The 24,324-nt window shown below is 39.2% G+C and overlaps 1 long non-coding RNA gene across 1 annotated transcript; it reads left to right on the top strand.

Moving 5' to 3' along the window:
* The first annotated feature begins 201 nt into the window (after positions 1 to 201).
* Positions 202 to 24,019, top strand: LOC107816627 (uncharacterized). The gene is made up of 3 exons (XR_012706007.1): positions 202 to 385; positions 20,829 to 20,889; positions 23,740 to 24,019. It is a non-coding gene; the product is annotated as an uncharacterized LOC107816627 (long non-coding RNA).
* The last annotated feature ends 305 nt before the right edge of the window (positions 24,020 to 24,324 follow it).

Here is a 24,324-nt window from a genome sequence, read left to right as displayed (position 1 = left end):
TAAATTCATGGACACGTGACTCCAGACTTTGTAAGTATATAGTGTGTGGGGAAGTTATACTTTAAATGGATAAGAACGAGAGACGTGAAGCTACCCAATAAGTAACAAAAGACAACTTGTCAGTTCCAAGAGCTATCCTTTATTTTCCAAAAAAGAAAAATACACAAAGCAACAAAATACAGCCTTAAATTCTTATAGGTATGGCGACAGGAAAATTTTACAGCGGTGATCATCGAACTTGTTGCTTATCGCCGAACTTGTTGCTTCTGCTATGGCGACTGGAGAATCAGACGATTCATCACTGTTAGTCAATCTATTCTATTCATTTGGTGATGAGGATATGGACTAGGGTCCTTAAAGGTTACGCAACTCCATATATTTTATGGTAATCTTCCAAGTTTCTAATTTTTAATTTTTTTCATTGCCCTTATCTTTTGGCCTGGTGCTTGTTGTATGTGCCGAGTATACATGTTTGATGATTGTGTTCATATGTGCCTATTATGTATTTATAGGATAATGTTGGAAGAATGTGCCTTTTTGTACTGAATATTGTTTGGAAATTGTAAAAGTAGTTCAGACTGATTGTACCAACATAAAATAGATACTAGAATCGTAGTTGTGATCATTGACGAATCCATAACTTAAATTTGTTGGGTTAAATCTTTATGTTCCGCCGTTAAACCCATTGCACTTTAAAGTTATGTGATCAATTTTTTAATATTTAGTGCAATTTTGATGATTTTTTAGATATGTATATCTGAGAACTGTATTAAAATTATTGGGTTCAATTGAACCTATAGCTTGTCACGCATCCAAGGGTGTGGCCTGCTGGTCAATTAAATGCGTTAGAACCATGAGATTTCAGGTTTACTTCCGAATTGAGACAAAAATACTAGATGATTTCTTCCCATTTATTTAAGTCTTGATGGATAGAGTTACCTCGTATATATTGTTGCCGGGAGATAGCAGTTATCCCGTGGAATTAATCGATATGCGTGCAAGCTGGACTGAACTTCACGATTATCAAAAAAAAAAGATTGCACTCAATCCTGGTTGCGGTCAAGACACCACATTTGAGACTAAAAGAGTATAGGAAGGAAATTAGAGAGTGATCTAAAATCGTGATCATGAGACCAATGGACCAAAATCCTAATCATCAGTTAACGGTCCTATTCATTGGGTTCTAGGTTACACTCACGCCCTTAAACAATGACCCTCGAATATGCTATCACAATGGCAAGAAGTGGCACATTATCCCTTGGCATTGGTGTTGGTGGACTTAAAAAGCAATGTGCAAAGTGTGACAATGCAAATGTTTTCTATCTCTAGTGTGTCGGTGTCACGATCCAAAATCCCAACCTGTCGTGATGACGCCTATCTCGATACTAGGCAAGCCGATAAATTCAATAAACCAAAACTTCTCTTTAAGGTTGAAATTATTAGATTTAAATACAATACAAACGCTCCCCAAAACCTGGTGTCACTGAGTACATGAGCATCTAATATGAATACAAGTCTGAAAAATATAGTCTATAATAGTCTGAGACCAAATACAGTAAACAAAGAGATAGAGAAGGAGAGACAAGGTTTGCGGAACACGACAGCTACCTCAAAATCTCCTGAAAATCAACCGTGCGAAAGGATCAACACCCGCTATGTCCGGGAACACCTGGATCTGCACACGAAGTGCAGGGTGTAATTCGAGCTACACAGTTATGGTTCATTTTTAGTAATTCCAGCAAAGAATAGACATGCTATCAAATCTGACAGTTTAATGTCAAATCAATTTTTATACAGTTCCTGTTCATGTAATCCGTATATCAACAATCTTTCAGAGATTTCACAACAATGACAGATAGCAACTAAGTGCAACAACAAATGGAAATCAAGTACAACCTCTTAGGACAACAATCACTCACTGGGCTCCCAGCCCTCATCACTCCCTAGCATCCCAGCCCTCATCACTCACTCTCAATGAGTACTCGCGCTCACTGGGGGTGTACAGACTCTGGAGGGGCTCCTACAGCCCAAGCGCTATAATATGCACGGACAACTCACGTGCCATAATACAAATATCTGGATCCGCACGGCCAACTCACGTGTTGCACGACCAACTCACGTGCTATAGTATAATATAAGGATTCGCACGGCCAACTCACGTGTTGCACGACTAACTCACGTGCTATAGTATAATATAAGAATCTGCACGGTCAACTCACGTGCTATAGTATCAATGTCTCACAATCAGGCCCTCCGCCTCACTCAGTCATAAATCACTCCAGTCTCTCGGGCTCTTAATAATCATGAAATCAGCCCAAACAACAATGATATGATGTATCAATAATAACAACAGAGACTGAGATAAAATGTGCAAGTAAAAGTTGAGGTTGAGTAGCACCCAAGGGTGTGGCCTAGTGGTCAATGAAGTGGGTGAGAACCTTGAGGTCTCAAGTTCAAATCCCAGCGGAGGCAAATACTAGGTGATTTCTTCCGTTCTATCCAAGCCTTGGTGGATAGAGTTACCTGGTACCTGTTGCTGGTGAGAGGTGGCAGATATCCCGTCGAATTAGTCGAGGTGCGCGCAAGCTGGCCCAGACACAACTGTTATCCAAAAACAAAGGTGAGGCTCAGTACATATATCATTTAGCAGGCAATTCAGCATGTACGCGACCTCTGTGGGTCCCAACAGTACTATCACATAGTCTAAGCATGATTTCTAACATGATTTACAGTCAAATTTTATCAACACATAGAGAGCATATAACTAACAACAAATTATTTCAACTTTACAGTTTTTCGAGACAGACCAAGTCACAATCCCCTCGGTGCATGCCCACACTCCCGTCACCTAGCATGTGTGTCACCTCCAAAATAATCACATGATACCAAAATCCGGGGTTTAATACCCTCAGGACCAGATTTAAAACTGTTACTTACCTCAGAGCGTGAAATTCTTTACTCTGCTATGCCTTTGCCTCGCAAATCGGCCTCCGAATACCTCGAATCTAGTCACAAATAATTCGTTTCAGTCAATAAAGTTTATTGGAATTAATTCTATAAGAAAATGCTAATTTTCCTTAAAAATCTGAATTTTAGCTCAAAAATCGCTCGTGGGGCCCACGTCTCGGAACTCGACAAAAGTTATAAAATCCGAAATTCCATTCCACCACGAGTCTACCCATACCAATTTTACCAAAATCTGACCTCAACTCAACCCTCAAATCTACAAATCTTATTTCCAAATTTCTAAGTTCCAATCTCCGATTTACACCTCAAAATCATGTAATCTAGTTGGATTATTCAATGCTAATTCAATATTATGGAGTAGAAATGATCACAAGGGACTTACCTCAAGTTTTCCTTGAAAATATATCAAAAATCTCCTCTCCTCAAGCTCCAATTTGTCAAAAATGGCGAATGGGACGAAGTCCCTATTTTTATAATTCTGCCCAGACAACCTCGGTTTTGCCTCGATGTTGGCCTTCGATCGAGGTCCTCGATCCTAGGCCTCGATCCTGGGCCTCGATCCTGGCCCTCGATCCTGGTCCTCGATCCTAGGCCTCGATCCGGGCTCTCGATCCTGGGCCTCGATCCTAGCCCTCGATCCTGGGCCTCGATCGTGGCTTCGACCCTGCCTTCGACCGTGGCCCTTGACCTTGGGCTCGATCATGGCTTCGATCGTGGCCCTCGACCTTGGGCTCGATTTGGGCTCGATTCTGGCAGGTTCTGGGCTCGATTCTAAGAGATTTCTGGGCTCGAATCTCGCAGAAGCAATTTCCAACAGAAGGAAATTGTAGCAACTGTTGTATTTCAAGTTTTTGATCCGTTAACCATCCGAAACTCACCCAAGGCCCTCGGGACCTCAACCAAATATACCAACAAGTCCCAAAACATCATACGAACTTAGTCGAATCCTCAAATCACCTCAAACAACGCTAAAACAATGAATTACACCCCAATTCAAGCTATTGAACTTTGAAATTTCTAATTTTTACAAATAACGCCGAAACCTATCAAATCACGTCCGATTGACCTCAAATTTTTCACACAAGTCATAAATGACATAACATACCTATTAAAATGTTCAGAATCAGATTTCGACCCCGATATCAAAAAGTCAACCCCTCGGTCAAACTTCCCAAAAATTCAACTTTCGGCATTTCAAGTCTAATTCCTCTATGAACCTCCAAAAATTCTTTCGGACACGCTCCTAAGTCCAAAATCACCATACGGAGCTACTGGAATTATCAGAATTCGAATCCGAGGTCGTTTACACATAGGTCCATATCCGGTCCACTTTTCTAACTTAATTTTTCAATTATGAGACTAAGTGTCTCATTTCACTCCGAGTTCCTTTCGGGCCTGAACCAACTAACCCGATAAGTTATAAATCAATTGCAAGACATAAATTGAGCAGTAAATGGGGGAACGGGGCTGTAATACTCAAAACGACTAGTCGGGTCGTTACATTCTCCCTCACTTAAACATACGTTCGTCCTCGAACGTGCCAAGGGTTATTCTTAACCTTCAAATCTCTATTCCAACTTACCACGCACATACCCGGGGGTTATCTCACGTCCCCTATTCTATATAGGCCTGACCACACAACATAACTGAAAATCATTAATTAACCTTAGCCCAAAAACCATGGAGCCAAATTTCTAACATCCAGAATTCTTTTCAAGACCCGAACCTCACATCTACTCACTGTATAAGACTGAAGAAGCTGTATCCAGCCATAACCATAATTCTCTCTTAAGCCGACTTTCAATATTATCCTCCCGAATATACCATAATCAAGCCTGATAGTACCCATTCTAGGTCCAATGACCTTATGTTATTAAACACAACTATCCCACAGACATGCCACATCAATATAACTCAAGGCACAACTGTGCAATCTGTGTACCCAAATATGGGAGATATCTCAAGGAAGAGAACCGTATTGCAAGTTCAACAAGCACCACCACAACCGCAATGTTACAACCAACTCCTCAAATTTCGTGAAGAGGATAACCGTAGGTACATGTGCACAATTGTAGAGGAAGGAAATTAATAGATCAGATAAATTATTATAGAAATAGAATTCCCACACACGACACAGACAACTCATGTGCCAATAATATGTATCGCCCGGCATGCTCATAGGCCTCTAGTCCCAGCATATCATACAGGAGCAATTAAACAAGTACACTTGTATATGATAATGAAATAAGATTCTCATGCTCCTGGATTGGTAGAAATAGCACGGCATAGTGTAAGCATGTGCAAAGTCTGCTATCACATTTCAAATCGGATTTGTTTTTAACGCAGAATTAGTAACTATCCCGTTTATTTAGAGAATCATCTTCTTTGTAACCTCAAGTATATCCCAGATGGTTCTCAACAAAGGTATGAATACATGAAATGTTATAATTGTACGCTTAACAGTCAACTCTAGGCATATAATAGCCTCCGCATTCTTTCAAGTATGAATACTTGCTCTATTGACCGCACATGGGCTCAAACCTCACATATATGCGCACTCATAGCTATCAAAAATAATTAACGCAACTAGTGCCTCCACCGAGTTTTAAATAAAATAGTCACCTCAAATAGGGTCGCAACCCCGAAACAATATACTTCTGAGAATTCCCAGTCTCCAAATTCATCGAACACATGAATCACCGTAATTGATCCAAACTCCAGCACTAAAATGACTAACACATCTTCCATTCACGATAATCCCATGAGGAATACTTTCATAATTCTTCTGTGCCACATAGCAATAATTTGAATATCAACAGTCTATCAACTAGGTGAGTACTGCAATACCGATGAACATCCATAAGTCAAAACACAACGCGCCTTCTGAAATGCGCACTCTTATCAGGAATTACCGAGCAGTTATAACATTCATCGAAATATTTGAAACTGACCATGTTGTCCAACATTCGTTACCTTCTCTTCAAGACTGAACTGTCACCTTGTACATGTAAATCCTAATCCCGCACAACACACCACATCTATTATGCCATCATGTGACAAGCACAAGAATCCCATTATCAACTCTGAGTCACCAGCAAATTACATACCTGGTTAATTAGAAACCTTCCTCTTACTTCCGTCCAGGAGGAAATCACAATGCACAACACGTTTCCCACACCAGTAGAAAATATCCGCTTCAAACCATGGTAGAAACCATCAAGAACACTTTGAAATCCATTTGCGCAAAGCCAAGCTATTAGAACTAAATTCCTCTAACTTGACCAAACCACGTAGGTCACCAAACCCAAGAATATTGCCACCAAAACATCTGTAGAGTCTCACCACATCATAATTACCCCTATAAATACCACAACCGAAACACCCACTCTGAAAATACCTTATGCGAATTTAAAAATTGTTCCTTTTTCGTTTCTTATACTGAAATGTAGAATCCATAGTCAAACAGAATTACCGCACGTCCCGATACCATCCAATGTAAGTAACTGATTCTAGTGATATACAAATTCGTAAAATTTTCAATTTCCACATATACATTTTGAATCCATTAGAACCCTCTCGATAGTCATCCATTCTGCTCAAATCTAATTTACTCCGCCCCAAACGGGCCGAAAGACATGTGCTCCTTTAACATAGTCAACACTCAAATATGTAACTCTGCCTTAACACGACCAACCAGATTCATACTTCGTATGCACTAGATCCTTCAAAATAGCAACTTAATCATTCCAAACTTTTCATATTCCTATAAAGTGCCTTATAACCCATATTCAGGAATTTCCTTACTCGAGTCATCCTCAATCTCCATCTCTATGACTCATAACTGATCCACAAGTATGCCTCCGACGAAAACAAAAATTTAATACATAACCATGAAATCAAATTGTCAATAGCAGGCTCCCCCACTTAGGCTTAAGCTGCAATTATATAAAATTAGAACCCGCAAGGATTTCTCCTTCTCAATTACCAATATCTCGCACCGTTAACCCGCCAAACTTGTCGAAGTCTTTTGTTAAGCTTTTCATGAACATTCTGAATCACCAGCTACAGTCACACACTCGACCTCTTACCAGGTAGCAAGTAATATTCCTCGCAGAAGTTTCATCAACATCACGCCACCGCTAACCACTCACGGGAGATAACCCACCTGTGGAATTCCTTACCGACATCTTCCAACGATGCTGCACTGGGTGCAACAACTACGTAATCAGCAAATTCTCTTGGGCTAATGCTCACCCACCATTTGTATAAGTCTGCACTTTCCTTTTTGACATCAACTGAAAGTTCAATAATACCTTCCGAACTCAAGTCATATTGCGCCTGAAATGATAATCAGATCTTCACATCCCTCTTTATTTCAAACAAAATCCTTTCTGCCATATTCAATCATTCTTCGTACAGTAACTCTCACTCCAAATAAAGTCCATAGGCCAAATCACATTCTATCACGATTCCAAATCGTTCTACTCTTTCTCAAGGCACGCAACTACCCTACCACATAATTCATATGCTAATCTGCCACTCTTACTTCGGTTAAACCATCTCCTTTAAGCAACTTCTCAACCTCTACTTCTCCTACTTGACCTGCTAGTACTTCAACCACCGTGAAACACTTCCCGTCATGTCTTCCCTCACACTTTGCTGCCCAACTGTTGCATCAAATCAAAATGCATCTCTGTCGCACCTGAACCAATAAATTGTTACCGACTCTAAGCCTCTACGAAGATCATCTTTATCGAGCCATCAATATTAGAAATACCCATTCGATTCTGAACCTCTGCACACAACTATCTCTAGCAACCGCCCCGCATGCACCATTTCATAACACCCTGCCTCGAAGGCAAAATCCAAGAAGACCGTAACACCGGAGGACTATAATGCGTTCAAACAAGGACGTCGATACAACATCACAATGAAAATTCGACCATGCTCGCAAATACCAAGTCTTATAACTTTAACAACCAACTTGGACATCTATAGTCCGACTGCCTTTCCTCAGCTTGAATTAATTGTTGAACCCCTTAATCATGTACTGATAAATCCTCTCTTTGAGCCATTCACCGCCTCAACACATAACGAGCGCCTTACCATTACACCAATATTGTGCGATAACAACGCATAGCCATCGTAGCAACCCGTGCACAGTCTCGAAATCATATACTGAGCTGGAATAAAAGAACATTCAAATCGTCTTAACACATCCCGTAGTTACATCATACTCATCACAAAGCCATTCCACCGCTCATCGAGCCACAAATTCCACTCGTAAGGACATTACCGGACATATGAGTCCAAATGTACAGGTTACAACTGAAGCTACCGAGCCTAAGATGCAGTTTAAACCTGGCCTCAAGTCCTCCAGACTGGCCCATCACCAAAACATGGAATATACATCTCAAACATCGTTCGTAGAATCACACCCTGGCGATGCACAGCTGATACCAAGCGCTCATGTGCGCATACAAAATGCGTGAAAGGAATTCAAAGAGTTATGTTTCTAGTTTAATCGATTCCGCACGATAGAATACAAGAAGGGAAATTTTCCTAAGTGTTCTACAACCTCTCGAAGATTACTACACACGTCTCCGTACCGATCCGCGAGACTCTACTAAACCTGCTCATGACTCGTGAGACCTATGTAACCTAGGCTCTGATACCAACTTGTCACGACCCAATCCCTTAGAGATTTCACAACAATGATAGATAGCAACTAAGTGCAACAATAAATGGAAATCAAGTACAACTTTTTAGGACAACAATCATTCCTCGGGCAACATCTCAGAACAGTACCAGCCCCTCGGGCTCAATCTCACATCAGAATGGGTACCCGCGCTCACTGGGGGTGTACAGACTCCGGAAGGGGCCCCTTACAGCCCAAGCGCTATAATCTGCACGGACAACTCAAGTGCCATAATATAACTATCTGGATCCGCACGGCCAACTCACGTGCTATAGTATAATATAAGGATCCGCACGGCCAACTCACGTGTTGCACGGCCAACTCATGTGCTGCACGACCAATTAACGTGCAATAGTATAATATAAGAATCTGCACGGATAACTCACATGCTATAGTATCAATATCTCACAATCAGGCCCTCGGCTTCACTCAGTCATAAATCCCTCCAGTCTCTCGGGCTCTTAATAATCATGAAATCAGCCCAAACAACAATGATATGATGTATCAATAATAACAACAGAGACTGAGATAAAATGTGTAAGTAAAAGCTGAGGCTGAGTACATATAGCATTTAGCAGGCAATTCAACAAGTACGCGATCTCTGTGGGTCCCAACAGTACTATCACATAGCATAAGCATGATTTCTAACATGATTTACAGTCAAATTTTATCTAACACATAAAGAGCGTATAACTAACTACAAATTATTTCAACTTTACAGTTTCCCGGGACGGACCAAGTCACAATCCCCTCGGTGCACGCCCACACGCCCGTCACCTAACATGTGCGTCACCTCCAAAATAATCACATGATACCAAAATCTAGGGTTTAATACCCTCAGGACCAGGTTTAAAACTGTTACTTACCTCAGAGCGTGAAATTCTTTACTCTACTATGCCTTTGCCTCCCAAATTGGCCTCCGAATGCCTCGAATCTAGTCACAAATAATTCGTTTCGGTCAATAAAGTTTATTGGAATTAATTTCATAAGAAAATGCTAATTTTCTATAAAAATCCGAATTTTAGCTCAAAAATCGCCCGTGGGGCCCACGTCTCGGAACTCGACAAAAGTTATAAAATCTGAAAGTCTATTTAACCACGAGTCTACCCATACCAATTTTACCAAATTCTGACCTCAACTCGACCCTCAAATCTACAAATCTTATTTCCAAATTTCTAAGTTTCAATCTCCGATTTACACCTCAAAATCATGTAATCTAGTTGGATTATTCAATGATAATTCAATATTATGGAGTAGAAATGATCACAAGGGACTTACCTCAAGTTTTCCTTGAAAATATATCTAAAATCTCCTCTCCTCAAGCTCCAATTTTGTCAAAAATGGCGAATGTTGGCCTTTGATCGAGGTCTAGACAACCTCGGTCCTGCCTCGATGTTGGCCTTCGATCGAGGTCCTCGATCCTAGGCCTCGATCCAGGTCCTCGATCCTAGGACTCGATCCAGGTCCTCGATCCTAGGACTCGATCCTGGCCCTCGATCCTGGGCCTCGATCGTGGCTTCGACCTTGCCTTCGACCGTGGCCCTCGACCCCGGGCTCGATCTGGGCTCGATTTTGGCAGGTTCTGGGCTCGATTCTGAGAGATTTCTTGGCTCGAATCTGGCAGAAGAAATTTCCAACAGAAGGAATTTGCAGCAGCTGTTGTAGTTCAATTTTTTGACCCGTTAACCATCTGAAACTCACCCGAGGCCCTCGGGACCTCAACCAAATATACCAACAAGTCCTAAAACATCATACGAACTTAATCGAATCCTCAAATCACCTCAAACAATGCTAAAACCATGAATTACGCCCTAATTCAAGCCTATTGAACTTTGAAATTTCTAATTTCTACAAATAACGTTGAAACCTATCAAATCACGTCCGATTGATCTCAAATTTTGCACACAAGTCATAAATGACATAACATACCTATTGAAATTTTCAGAATCGGATTTCGACCCCGATATCAAAAAGTCAACCCATCAGTCAAACTTCCCAAAAATTCAACTTTCGGCATTTCAAGTCTAATTCCTCTATGGACCTCCAAAAATTCTTCCGGACACGCTTCTAAGTCCAAAATCACCATACGGAGCTATTGGAATTATCAGAATTCGAATCCGAGGTCGTTTACACATAGGTCCATATCCGATCCACTTTTCTAACTTAAATTTTCAATTATGACACTAAATGTCTCATTTCACTCCGAATTCCTTTCGGACCCTAACCAACTAACCCGGTAAGTCTTAAAACGACTGTGAAGTATAAATTGAGCAGTAAATGAGGGAACGAGGCTGTAATACTCAAAATGACCGGTCGAGTCGTTACAGTCGGCTGACAACTTGGATATTGCAGTTAAGACAAACATCTTATTAAGGTTGGCAAGCAAGCAGGCAAAGGCATGTGCCAAGGCAAGTGTGAATTGTGGGTTGTGGCATGTGCGTACAACATATGCGTGCATTGGTGTTCAGCATGTGCAGGGCATGCGCGTGGCATTATTTGAGGCAGACATGTGGCAAAGCGTTGTTGCCACTCTAGGTGTTCTCCCACAATCTAAGGAGACCCTAAAATGTGGCCAAGTAATTGGCGATGTGAGTTGCATGTGATTCTTCTAACGGTTGAATATCGTGTGTCCCTTGCCCTGAATGCATGTTATTTCTTTATATTGTTGCATGTTAGCAAAGCTGACCCGGATACCAAAGTTATCAAAAAACTACAGCCGGTCCTAATTACGGTCAATGCACCATGTTCGAGACTAAAAGAGTAAAGGAAGGAAAATAGAGAGTGCACTAAAATCGTGATCGTGAGACCAATGGACTACAATGTTGATCCTCAGTTAAATGGTCATATTAGTAGGGTTCTAGGCTACCGTCACACCCTTAAACAATGACCCTCGGACATGCTATATACAATGGCAAGGAGTGGAACGTTGTCCCTTGGTTTTGGTGTTGGTGGACTTTAAAAACAATGTGCAAAGTGTAGGCAATGCAAGTATTGTCTATATCAGAGTGTGTCAGCTGAAAACTTAGGTGTTGCGGCTACGAGAAGCATCTTTTCAAGGTTAGCAAGCAAGCAGGCAAAGACATGTGCCAAGGCAAGTGTGAGTTATGGGTCGTGGAATATGTGTGCAGCGTATGCGTGCATTGGTGTTCAGCATGTCCATGGTGTGCACGTGGCATTGTCTGAGTCTGAAATGCGGCAAAGAGTTTCTGCAACTCAAGGTGTTCTACGACGATATAAGGAGGCCCTAAAATGTGGCCAAGCAGTTGGCAATGTCAACTGTATGTGATTTTTCTAATGATTGAATATCGTGTGTCCCTTGACCCTGTTGACATGTTGTTTCTTTATATTGTTACCTGCTAGCTAAGTTGGCTCAGACTCCATAGTTATAAAAAACAAATTACACATGGTCCTGGTTGCGATCAAGTCACCACGTTCGAGACTAAAGGAGTAAAGGAAGGAAACTAGAGAGTGAACTAAAATAGCGATCATAAGACCAATGGACCACAATCCTAATCCTCAGTTAAACAGTCCTTTTAGTTAGGTTCTATCTACCGACACACCCTTAAACAATAACCGTAGGATATTCATATGCAATGACAAGCAATGTGCAAAGTGTCGACAATACAAGTGTTGTCTATCTTATATGTGTCGGCTGACAACTTGGTTATTGCAGCTAAGACAAGCATCTTATCAAGGTTGGCAAGCATGTAGGCAAAGACGTGCCAAGGCAAGTGTGAGTTGTGGGTTGTGGCATTTGTGTGCAGCATACACGTGGCATTGGTGTTCAGTATGTGCAGGGCATGTGCGACGTACATGTCAAGGCTTTGTTCGATGCGCCATGATCGATTGGATGCCAAGGCTAGCAAGTGGAATAGGCATGCCTCACACACGAGACAATAATGCAGTTATAAATCAAATGGTTATTGGCATTGTTTGAGGCCGACATTTGGCAAAGAGTTGCTGCTAGTCAAGGTGTTCTCCCACGATATAAGGAGATCCTAAAATGTGGTCAAGAAATTGGCGATGTCAACTATATGTGAATTTTTTGAAGACAGAATATCGTATGTCCCTTGCCCCTACTGGCATGTTATTTCATTATATTTGTTAAATAGTTTTATGTAAATAATCCTAGTCCCATATGAAGTAGGAGTAGAACATGCATTATATATATGACTCATTGTATCATTGTTAATAAGTCAATAATATAATTTTTCCGTGTATTATTTCTCACATGGTATCAGAGCGGCAATGAGAAAACATCCGAGAAAGAAATCCAGCCAAAACAATCGTTGTGCTTCAATTCCGGCGATCTTTTTAGGGCTGGTTTTCGTCAAAAACTTTCTGGTGGTGTTGTGCAAAAGACAACACAACCACAAGGTCCCTCACCCCTCGGCAACCAAACCCTAAAAAGAATCTCCGGCAATAGAGTCTTCACGCGCTCATTAGAGGTTTTTGTTTCCCTCCCACACGGCGTGTGGGACCTCTTCCAGCCATATTTTGGCCGACCTTCTTTGAGACAGCTTGTTCGCAAGGCTTTATCAACTCTACCCATTCAAGTTTCATCACATTTCGACAACTTTTTTATTTTCCGGCGACTATTTGCAAATTTCGGCGATAGATTCCAGTTCTCGGCGGCTGCAGTGTATTTTTTGTGCTGCTTCTTAACTGTTTCTATGACCTAACATAATTTTGGACCAACTTTGCCACCAATTTTGTGACTTCGTACATATTTGATCCAACCATGTCTCTCGGACTTGATGCTTTTGGTTCCAAAAATAGTGGAGTTGGAAATTCAGCCTTTATGATTACTTTTGAACCCCTACTTGGAAGTTCAAATTATTTATCTCGGGCTTTGTCTGTGGAGTTGTGGTGTAAAGGTCAAGGTGTTCAAGATCACTTAACCAAAAAGGGTAGTGAGGGAGATGAAAAGGCCAAAGCACAGTGGGAAAAAATCGATGCTCATTTATGTAATATTTTGTGGCGATCTATTAATTTCAAGTTGATACCTTTGTTTCGTCCATTCCAGGCATGTCATTTAGTTTGGGAAAAGGCTCGTGCTTTATACACTAAAGATATATCTCATTTCTATGTTGTGATATCGCGGATGACAAATTTGAAGAAATAGGAATTGGAATGTCGACTTACTTGGGACAAGTACAGGCAGTCATGGAGGAGTTTGAGAAGTTGATGTCAGTTTCTGCTAGTGTTGAAAAGCAACAAGAGCAACAACAAAAAATGTTTCTAGTTCTTACACTCGCTGGACTTCCTAATGACCTTGATTCAGTGCGTGACCAGTCACGATTACTTCGCTTTGCTGCAACGCCCAGTCACATAGTGATCTTATCACAGACAGCTGGCTCCTCTGTTCTCGCATCCCAGACTATGGAGAATAGACGAGGTGGAGGTCGTTTTGGAAGGTCTCGGCCTAAGTGTTCCTATTGTAATAGGCTTGGACACGCCCGTGAGTTACTCTTTGCATGGTCGACCACCTAAAAATGCTCATGTTGCTCAAACAGAGACTGCATTGCTTGAAAACATGGCATACGTTTTTGCTGGGAACCAAGTTTTGTGTGCGGGCCAATTATGTGGGTGAAGTTTTCTTTAGCACACAAAGAAAGTTGTCCCAAAATCAAGCTAGATAGAAATTATTCCTGATGCAATATGGCTTTGTGTGAGCACAAGTATAGCAAGTACAATCAAGTGGCGAACGCTCTTAGTCAATTAAGGTATTTGCTACTATCTACCCTATCGCTATAGTAGAATCTAATATGTTGGGTAACATAAAACTATTACAACCAATGATCCTAAGCATGGGAAATTCATGGAATTAGTGAACAATGGCATTGTTAGACAGTATTGAATCGAGGATGATCTACTGTATTTCAAGGGATGGAGAATTTTCTTCACTCAAATGGGTGGTCTGCAGCGTGACTTACTGAAAGAAACGCATGATACTCCATGGCCTAGGCATCCTGGTGTGGAAAATATGTTGGCATTGTTTTCTTGTTCCTAGGCCAAAAATGGAAGATGACATAGAGTCGTATGTCAAACTTGTTTTGTATGCCAACATGACAATATTAAAAGGAGAAAGGAAACTAGTTTGTGACAACCTCTACCTACGTTGGAACAGGCATGGGTGTATGTTTCCATGGACTTCATTGGTGGACTTTGCCGAAAGTTAATGGAATAGCTTCAATCTTGGTTTTAGTAAATTCTCAAAGTATGTTATATCCATCCCGAACCTTGGTATGTTGTTGCTAATTTGCACCGAAATATGTTGAAGTATTTCGGTGTGCCTCATGACATTGTGAGTGATATAGATGCTCAATTCATTTGGTCGATTTTGGATGTCCGTTTTTAACATCATGGGCACATACTTAGAGTTTTTAACTGGCAATTACCTACAGACTAATAGGCAGATCGAGAGAACAAACCACTTGTTGGAAGAATGCCTTTGGCATTATGTGACAGCAAATCAAAAAAATTGGGGAGTTATTACACACTGCCCAATTTTACTATAATCTGAACGGGTAGTCAGCAATTGAGATGAGTCTCTTAGAGATTGTGTTGGTCAACAACCTACTATCATATTGAATTTGTCAAGGATAAGACTGGTGGAAAGTTTCCCACAACATATAAGTATGCAAGACACAACCAAGAGATGCTTAAGGAGGCTCGAGACGGCTTGAGGAAAGCTTCAAATGCATAGAAAAGTATGTTGACTGAAAGCTTAGAGTTCGATGTCAGTGACAAGGTGTTGCTAAAATTGACTCCAGATTTAAAAGAAAATCAGAAGCAAAGCATTGCATAGGGGATTGATATCTAAGTATGACAGACCTTTTAACTTCACCAAAAAAAAAGTATGACGGACCTTTTGAAGTTACTCTTGATTACGCTCACACCTATAGATACACTATACGTTCCGGGGCCACTAAGATGTACTATGACATGAAGTGATTGTTATTTGTGAGAGGGGATGAAGAAAGATGTTACTAAACTTTGTTTCTAGTTGTTTAACTTGTGAGTAGGTTAAGGCCGAGCTTCAACGATTTGCAAGACTATTACAAATGGTAAAGTATTACCATGTGTGTTGCACTATGCTACATTGGGACCTTAAAGGTTATTATGTAAGTAGTTGTGAATTGGCTAACAAAGTCAGCATATTTCTTACCTGTTGAAACTATGTACACTAGATCGAGATATACACGGATATACATGAACAAAATTTTCGACTCCACAGAGGATACAATGCCCATCATCTTTCACAAAGGTCACAATTCACTTAACGCTTTTGGAAATCTTTCCAAGAAACTTTGGGTACATGAGCAGACCTCAGTACCACATTTCATCCACTGATGAATGACAATCTGAGTGTACTACACAGATCTTGGAGAAAATGTTAATAGCTTGTATCCTTGATTTTAGAGGTAGTCCGGACGAATACTTATTTGTAACTGAATTCGCTTACTATAATAGTGTTGGGGCAAGTATTTAAGATGGCTTCATACGAGTTCTTGTATGGTTGGATTCCTCGTTCCCTATCAAATGGTTTGGAGCCTGAGAGGCTAAGGTGTAGGGATTAAACCTAGCATGGGAAGCTATTGATAAGGTTCAGTTGATCAAGCAAAGATTGTTCAATATACAAAGGAAACAAAAGTCTCGTGCACATAGGTGGAGAAAGGGACATAGTGTTCCTTATCAGAGATTGAGTATTTTTACGGGTTTCACTTATGAAGGGCGTGATGCGAATTAGAAAAGAAGGAAGTTAAGTTTGAGATTTAAAGGGCCATATGAGATAGTTTCTCGAGTGGGAGTCATGCCTTATCATTTATCATTTTCACCCGAGTTGATTCTCATTCATCCAATATTTCATATGTTTATATTATGGAAATATACAACGTACCCTCTTATTTGGTTTTGGCTATCCAACTTGATTTATTTGTCTTATGAGGAAATGCTTGTGGCTATTACTGATAGGTATACTACAAGAAATAAGGTTTTTTAATGACGACGTTCTGTGACAACCTTTATAGGACAGGGGTAAGACTGCGTACACACTACCCTCCCCAGATCCCACATATGGGATTAAGCTGGGTTTGTTGTTGTCGTTGTCCTGTGACAACCTCTTTAGTCACCACAAAAAGTAAGTGTCGAGTTACCACAATAAGTGATGGTTTCAGCGGCAAACTCTACGTCATTGTTTTTAGTAGCGACCTACCTTAAATTTATTTTGTGGGGCATTTGTTTACTTTTTGTACCAAACTTAGTCGCCACAAAGCTAATAATAAAACAACTTAGATTTTGTAGCGGCGAAGCTCTCCAAAAAAGTAAATAAATGCGCCACAAAATAGATTTAAGGTAGATTGCTACTCAAAACGGTGACATATAGATCACCCCTGAAATTGTGGTGACTAGGCACTTACTTTTGGTGGCGACTTAAGAGGTCACCATAGAACGTCGTCACTCAAAATCTTATTTCTTGTAGTGGTAGTAAGGAAGTGTCATCAAAAGACATTGCATCAATAAAAGTCATATGGAAGAACCACATCTATGAAGAGGCTACATGGAAAGATGAAGAGGAAATGCGAGCCAAGTATCATTATATTTTGGTCCACGAGTTGGCACTTGTTCTTAAGTTAGATTTTCATAAAGGAGGTTTGTAATACCAGATTAATAAGGGCATTTACGCCATTAGCTAAAAAACCAAAGTGTGTGTGTGGGGGGGGGGGGGGGGGGACCTAGCATACATATCAAAATGGGCTTGCTGGAAATAAAACTGGGAAAGAAGAACATCTAGAAAAGCTTTGGTTAACGAAGAGATTTCCATTTTGATATGTGTTTTAGGTCAAACATGAAACTGAAAGGGTCGGTATAGTGAATTTGTTCTGTTTGAGTCTATATAGGGATACAATGATAATATTCCTAAACATTTTGACACTAAATCAATATCATGTGTTATAGATTGGTTAAAGAAAGTGCTTTGGATTGCTCCTGGATGATATACTTGAGCTATACATGATTCTAATGTGAGTGATGAACCTTGCTGACGAGCGTAAATTCATTGTACAAAAGATAAAGTTTGTGCTTGTCAAAAATAGTATAACTCATTGTCAATTCATGAGGATTGGGTTTCTAATTAACTAATGGATGTTTTCTAAACACGACTTGAGAAATTAGATAGGATTGTGAAGGATTCTAAAATAAAATTTAACAACTACAACAATATACCCAGTGTAATCTCACAAGTGGGGTCTGGGAGGGTAGTGAGTATGCAGCCTTACCCCTATCTATTGCAGGTAGAGATTGTTTCTAATAGACCCCCGACTCAAAGCAAACATGCATTATCACAACAGTATAGAAAAAGAAATGCATTAGTGAAAAAGTCAAAGAAGCAATAACAACAACAAGATAATAGAAAACCAAAACAAAAGCAATATCATGTAGTAATAGGAATCTAAGAATAATGGATTACGAGAATAATGTTACTGCTACTAGAATGAAAGAAAAGACGCTCAACTGCCCACTAACCTTCTACCCTAATTCTCGACCTCCACACTCTCCTATCAAGGGCCCTATCCTCGGTAAACTAAAAATGCGTCATGTCCTACCTAATCACCTCTCCCCAATACTTCTTAGGCCTACCTTTACCTCTCCTTAGACCCATCATTGTCAATCCCTCGAACCTTCTCACTGGGGCATCCGGACGTCTCATCTTTCACATGCCTGATCCATCTCAGCTTCATACCCCGCATCTTGTCCACCACGGAGGCTACGCTTACATTATCCCGAATATCTTCATTCCTAATCTTATCTTTCTTGGTATGCCCACACATCCATCTCAACATCCTCATCTCCGCTATTTTCATCTTTTGAACATGAGAGTTCTTGAGTGATCGACATTCCGCCCAATACAACATGGTCGGTCTAATCATTATTTTGTATAACTTACCTTTAAATCTTCGTGGCACGTTCTTGTCACACAAGACGCTAGGTGCTAGCCTCCATTTCGTCCACCCCGCTCCAATATGATGTGTGCCATTATCGTCGATCTTCCAATTGCCTTGGATTACTGACATAAGGTACTTGAAACTTCCTATCTTAGAGATGACTTGTGAATCCAGCCTCATTTCCACGTCAGCCTCCTGAGTTACGTCACTTAACTTGCACTCCAAGTATTCTGTTTTAGACCTGCGCAACCTGAAATCTTTAGACTTCGGGGTTTGTCTCCAAACCTCTAGCCTAGGGTTAATTTCGCCCCGCGTCTCGTCAATCAGTACTATGTCATTCGCAAATAACATGCATCATGACGCATCCCCTTGAATGTATGCGTCAATACATTCATTTCCAAGGCAAATAATCTAAAATTAAATTTAACTGGAAAAAAATTAAAGTAGTTAGTTAATTTAACAAGCTCGATATTGATATCACCTATGATTAACATATGGTCTCCATTCCTCCTTCATCTAATTACTTTCTAAGTTATGAGCGCCTCTCTTGATTACACCAAATTATTGTACCATATTCACTAAGTGTAACTCTCTCGATTATACAAATAGTAAAGGTATTACGCTCTATGTGTTGTAGATGGTTGACTAACTAACTCTAGGTCTGACGATTAGATATGGACCCTTTCGAGGTATATATGATCACAAGTAAGGGCATGACTAGTCTCTACTACCATTTAAGACGAACAAATAAATTATGATCAATCAAGAAGTAAAGGATTCAGACACTTCTTTCACTTACAAGTTTGAAATTGCTCTAAGAAACGTCAATCAAATCAACAATAGATGCAATGAAGAAATTAATCTATATAGTTAAATCATAAGATTCATCTAAATCCTACGACAAGAAAGCCACTCTATAGCAATGGTTCAATTCAAATAAAAAGTACGAAAGCCACAAAAGTTCGTGGGTGCAAAGAGAAAGCAAAATGTGAGAAGAAAGTCCTCTTAGATCTTGAACTCCATCTTTGTAACCTTGACTTTTGTGATGGATCCTTGAATCCTAGCTTTAGCCTACCAATGTGTGTCAAAAGTTCCTCAAAAAATTCAAACTTCTATACCTCTTAAAACTACCATACCTTGGGGTTCGACTCTACTGTGATAAAAATTGGCACTGCAACACCATTTGTTGTCACTGGAATATTTTTTGAAGTTTGGCCACCACCATGATGGTGAAAATTGGTGTTAATGCTATTAATATTACGGTGCAAAATAGGACCTTCATAGTTTGTTGTTTTTCTCTTTTTCAAATTATTTTGGTATTCATTTCCATAGTATCCAAGCAACAAGATGGATAAAATCTATAGATTCATAACTTGCCAAAATTTGTATTCTACAATTTACACTCATATTGTATTGGTTTGGATTTTAGAGACGAAATATCTTATCGTATAACTTAAAATATTGAGACCAAGTCTTTTAAATTATATGAAACTATTTTGTAACTATGTTGATGTTTGAAACAGGTCTGAACTATGTTGATGTTCTATACTAGAATGTTTTTTGAGATGCTTTACCGTTATTTTAAATGCTTTTGTCGTCAATGGAGATGTTTTTCCGTTGCTGAAGATGTAACTACAATTACTGAAATGAATTTACCAATATTTGAAATTTATTTATCGTGGCAAGTATTTTTGCTAAAATTTGTTATTTAGCTTGATATGATATGACCTAATAACTGAGTTGTATCAGTTTGAATATTTTTGATATGGATACTTTGTATTTTACAGTTATAACACTCGTTAGTAGAAAGTAGAACTTGTATACCACTGTCGATATTCCTTGAGTGAGGACCACTCCCATGATTTGACTCCCCTGCCAAGACGCTCCGCAACTTGTTTTGGTTATCCCTCGATGTATGAAGCATGTCCTTTACTTGGTTCGCTCTAGTAAACCTCTCAATGTACGTAGTTGATTATGACACTGTATTGTTACCTTGTACATGATTTATTCATGATACAATATATGCACATTTATCGTTATTAGGGAAACACATTTCTATTATGTTTTATGAATATACACTCTAAAAAAAAACTATGGTTTATGAATACTATGTACTGGCATGTTTCCTGGCTTGTCTTCATATAAAATGGTTGTTGGTAAGCGCTATCAACTCAATAAGCTAGCTAAATCACTTTATAATTATTATTGTTTTACAGAGACATCTACTGACATAGACGAGGACTTCCCAATCTAGAACTCGTGGAGTTGATTGTACTGGTGAGCCTCGTATTGTTTTGCACTATGGAAATTTATAGTTTATTGTCGTCCTTTCATTTAAAATCTTAGAAATGCTCATTTGGTTAGTATTATGAGTACTTTGGTTATGGTAAGACTTTTTGTTGAAGTGTGCAACTATCTCATCTAAAAGGTTAAGCTGTTAGAGAAAGCACACTTTATTTACTTAATTGTCTCTTCAACACACCCCTCACGTGTATGCTTCATTCATTTTTTTCATTGGCCAAGCGCGTAGAGATTCTTTTTTTATAATGGTGGTGGTGAGACTCGAACCTATGACGTATGCCTACTCTAACAGCTATTTCACTGATTTAAGGCATGCATGTGTGTTTATTGGATGAAGATCAGTTTAAATTATTGATTTCGCTGATTTAGCCGTTGATTTTACTGATTTCTGCCGTTGATTTCACTGGTTTACCCGGTGATTTCACTGACTTAAGACGTGCATATGTGTATCTGGGTGTGGATTAATTTAAATCACTGATTTTAGCCGTTGATTTTATTGGTTTAGCCGTTGAATTCACTGATTTTAGCCTTCGAATCCACTGGTTTAGCCGTCAATTTCATTAGTTTAGGCGTTGATTTCACTGATTTTAACGGTGAATTTTACTGATTTAGCTGCCGATTTTACTGGTTTAGTTGTTGATTTCTCTCTTTTGTTTGCTAGGGTTCATACATGCTTGGTAGTATAGTAATTTTCCCCCAATTTCCGTTTTAATGGTTTTATTTCTCCTTTCTTTTAGTTTTGGATCTAGTTTTTGTTAATTTTCCGTTTAATTGGTTTGATATTTAGATTGTACTCATATTGTATGTACTTAATTTGATATTTTTAATTGTTCTTCATTCTAATATTAACCTAAATATTATATATGGGCTTGATAGGTAGGCGAGGGATCAATTTTATATGGGCTTGATTTAGAGGACATCAATTTTGGTCTTTGCTATCTTTCTTTTTCATTCCTTCGTTATGTGAGCACATCAACTTTTGATGAATTTTCTCTCCAAATTCAGTCATATTCAGAGGAAATCGTGTTGTTAGCCTTTAGTATATGACTTGAGACTGGCCCTCAAGAGTGTGGCCTAGTGGTTGATGAAGTGGGAGAAGAACCACGAGGTCAAAGTTTCAAAATTCTAATCTAGGCAAAAAACCACTAGGTGATATCTTCTCATCTGCTTAAGTAGAGTTACATGGTACTTGTGCTTGTAGAGTAACCTGGTACTTGTGCTTGTGGGAAGTAGCATATACCTGGTGGAATTAATCAAGGCGTACGCAAGTTGGGGCGTACACCACCATCATAAAACAATAACTTGAGACCAAATAACTTAATTATTTTGGTTAAAGAAAAATTTACTTCTTGAGCAGAGGGTCTTTCGGAAACCACCTCTCTATTCCCTCGGGGTAGGGATAAGGTCTACGTACACACTGCCCTCCTCAGACCTCACTAGTGGGATTTTACCGGGTCGTTGTTGTTGTAGTATTAACAGTGGCTAGTTGTTGGTATGGGACAGCAGGACATAGGTAGATGTTGTTATGGAATTTAAAGTGCATGTCATGTTTGGTACAAAAATATTAACCAGAACTTTCTACTCAAAAAAAAAAAAATGAATGTCTTGTAATTAATGGTTTAGAATATAAACCATACAAAACTTGTCACACTGGAAAATAGAGGCTATCTTAGTTGAACATCTGGATAAATGTTTAGGAGATGGAAATATCTAGCGGAAAGCAAAAAACTTGTCACCCTGGAAAATAGAGGCTATCTTAGTTGAATATCTTCTGTACATTTGGATGTTTTCTGCTGAATATTGGATAGTTGAAAATGCAAGAGTTTCTGGTAACAATGCTTGTTTGAATCCAATTTTGCATCAGAACTTATTCTACTGTACTTTCCCTCTGCAGAATATTTGCCTAGAATTGACACGTACTGAGTACCATCAGCCCTAGTAGGAGTTTGTGCTTGATTGGCTGTGTTGTGACAGTGTTTAAAAAATTGCATAGGCTGCCATCTTTTTGTGGTTCCTTTAAAAATAGGTTTTGTGCACTTGCTACCTATACTTCCAGCCTGTATTCATTGTTATTGATTAGCAGCTAGCTGAATTTCCTGTTTTCTTCATAAAACTTTTTGGTAATAGCTATCAGAGAGGAGGAGTTCTGAAAGGACCATCAGTTTACTAGTTTTATGTGTTTTCCTCTTGATTGCTGGCAGTAGTACTTTAGGTTCTGCTTTTCTCTCTCAAGTAACACACATATCTGATCGTTGAACTAATCGAAAAAATGTAGCCCTCAAGTAAGATGTGGAATCTGTTTCCTCGTGCTGTTACTAATGTGATCAATTATCATACTCCTTTCTTCTGCTTTCTTTACTTTTAATGTCACTGTTTTACACATCTTCCTGTTTTATGAGTGAACCCAATGCCTTTACTTTGCGGAGCACATCATATTTACTTTTGATAATGAAGATTGTGGCTTTTCAACTTTGCTTGACATTTTAAGTTTTTGTCATTAAATTCACTGGGTATTTAATTTGAGTACTCTGCTGATGGCATAATGAACAGACTGTTACATCTTAAGAGTTATTGTGCCAGCATATAGAATTTGTATACTTTTTGCTCTCTGTTTTAGTACCCTTCAGCCTTCAATTCAAATAGGGCAAGGGTTCTTATATCACGCACATTTTGCATATAAGTTGTTTATCCGTGCATTTTCCACTTCTTGACAATTGAAGTTGGCTAATAGATTACATTGAAGCACGCATGATCTTAGGATATTATTAAATCATTTTTGTGTTGATAGCTAATCTTTTTTTTTTTTTTCTTTCTGCTGCACAATAGGAAAAGGTGGAGATGAACCAACATTGATTACAGATATTTTCAGCCATTAATTTTATATTGTAAGGATGAGCATCTGCCAGGAGCCCGCCCTTAATTTGTATCAATTGTACTGGTTGGTATTAGTTATGTACTTTATTGTGTACATGCAGTGGCTTGTGACCACTACATGTGTAAAATTTTACTACAACTTTACATCAGTACTTTTGCAATCTTATACTAGTACTTGGTTTTAATCACACTGTTGTATTAGATGTACATGAAAGATTGCCATTTTCTTTGATACCATTAGCTAGGGTTGGCTATTTGAATGCTCTATATTATCATTAGAAGATTTATCATAGTTATACACCGTGATACTCGCATAAAAGGTTTGTTGTTCTAAACGAAAATGAAATTAGTATAATTAAGCAGCTAAAATGTGGAAGAGTCATTACTACCGGTGTTTTAAAAGGCGTGGGTGTAAGGCGAGACGTTTTACGTATGCGAGACACGGGGCGTAAGCCCCATAGGTATTTAATTTTTAATATTTTATAAAATAATATAATTACAGTAAATATTTATAAACAGGTAAAATTGCATAAAAAA

The sequence above is a fragment of the Nicotiana tabacum genome, chromosome 23, assembly GCF_000715075.1.
Source record: "Nicotiana tabacum cultivar K326 chromosome 23, ASM71507v2, whole genome shotgun sequence".
Lineage (NCBI taxonomy): Eukaryota > Viridiplantae > Streptophyta > Magnoliopsida > Solanales > Solanaceae > Nicotiana > Nicotiana tabacum.
This window is presented reverse-complemented; position numbering and strand designations above follow the sequence as displayed.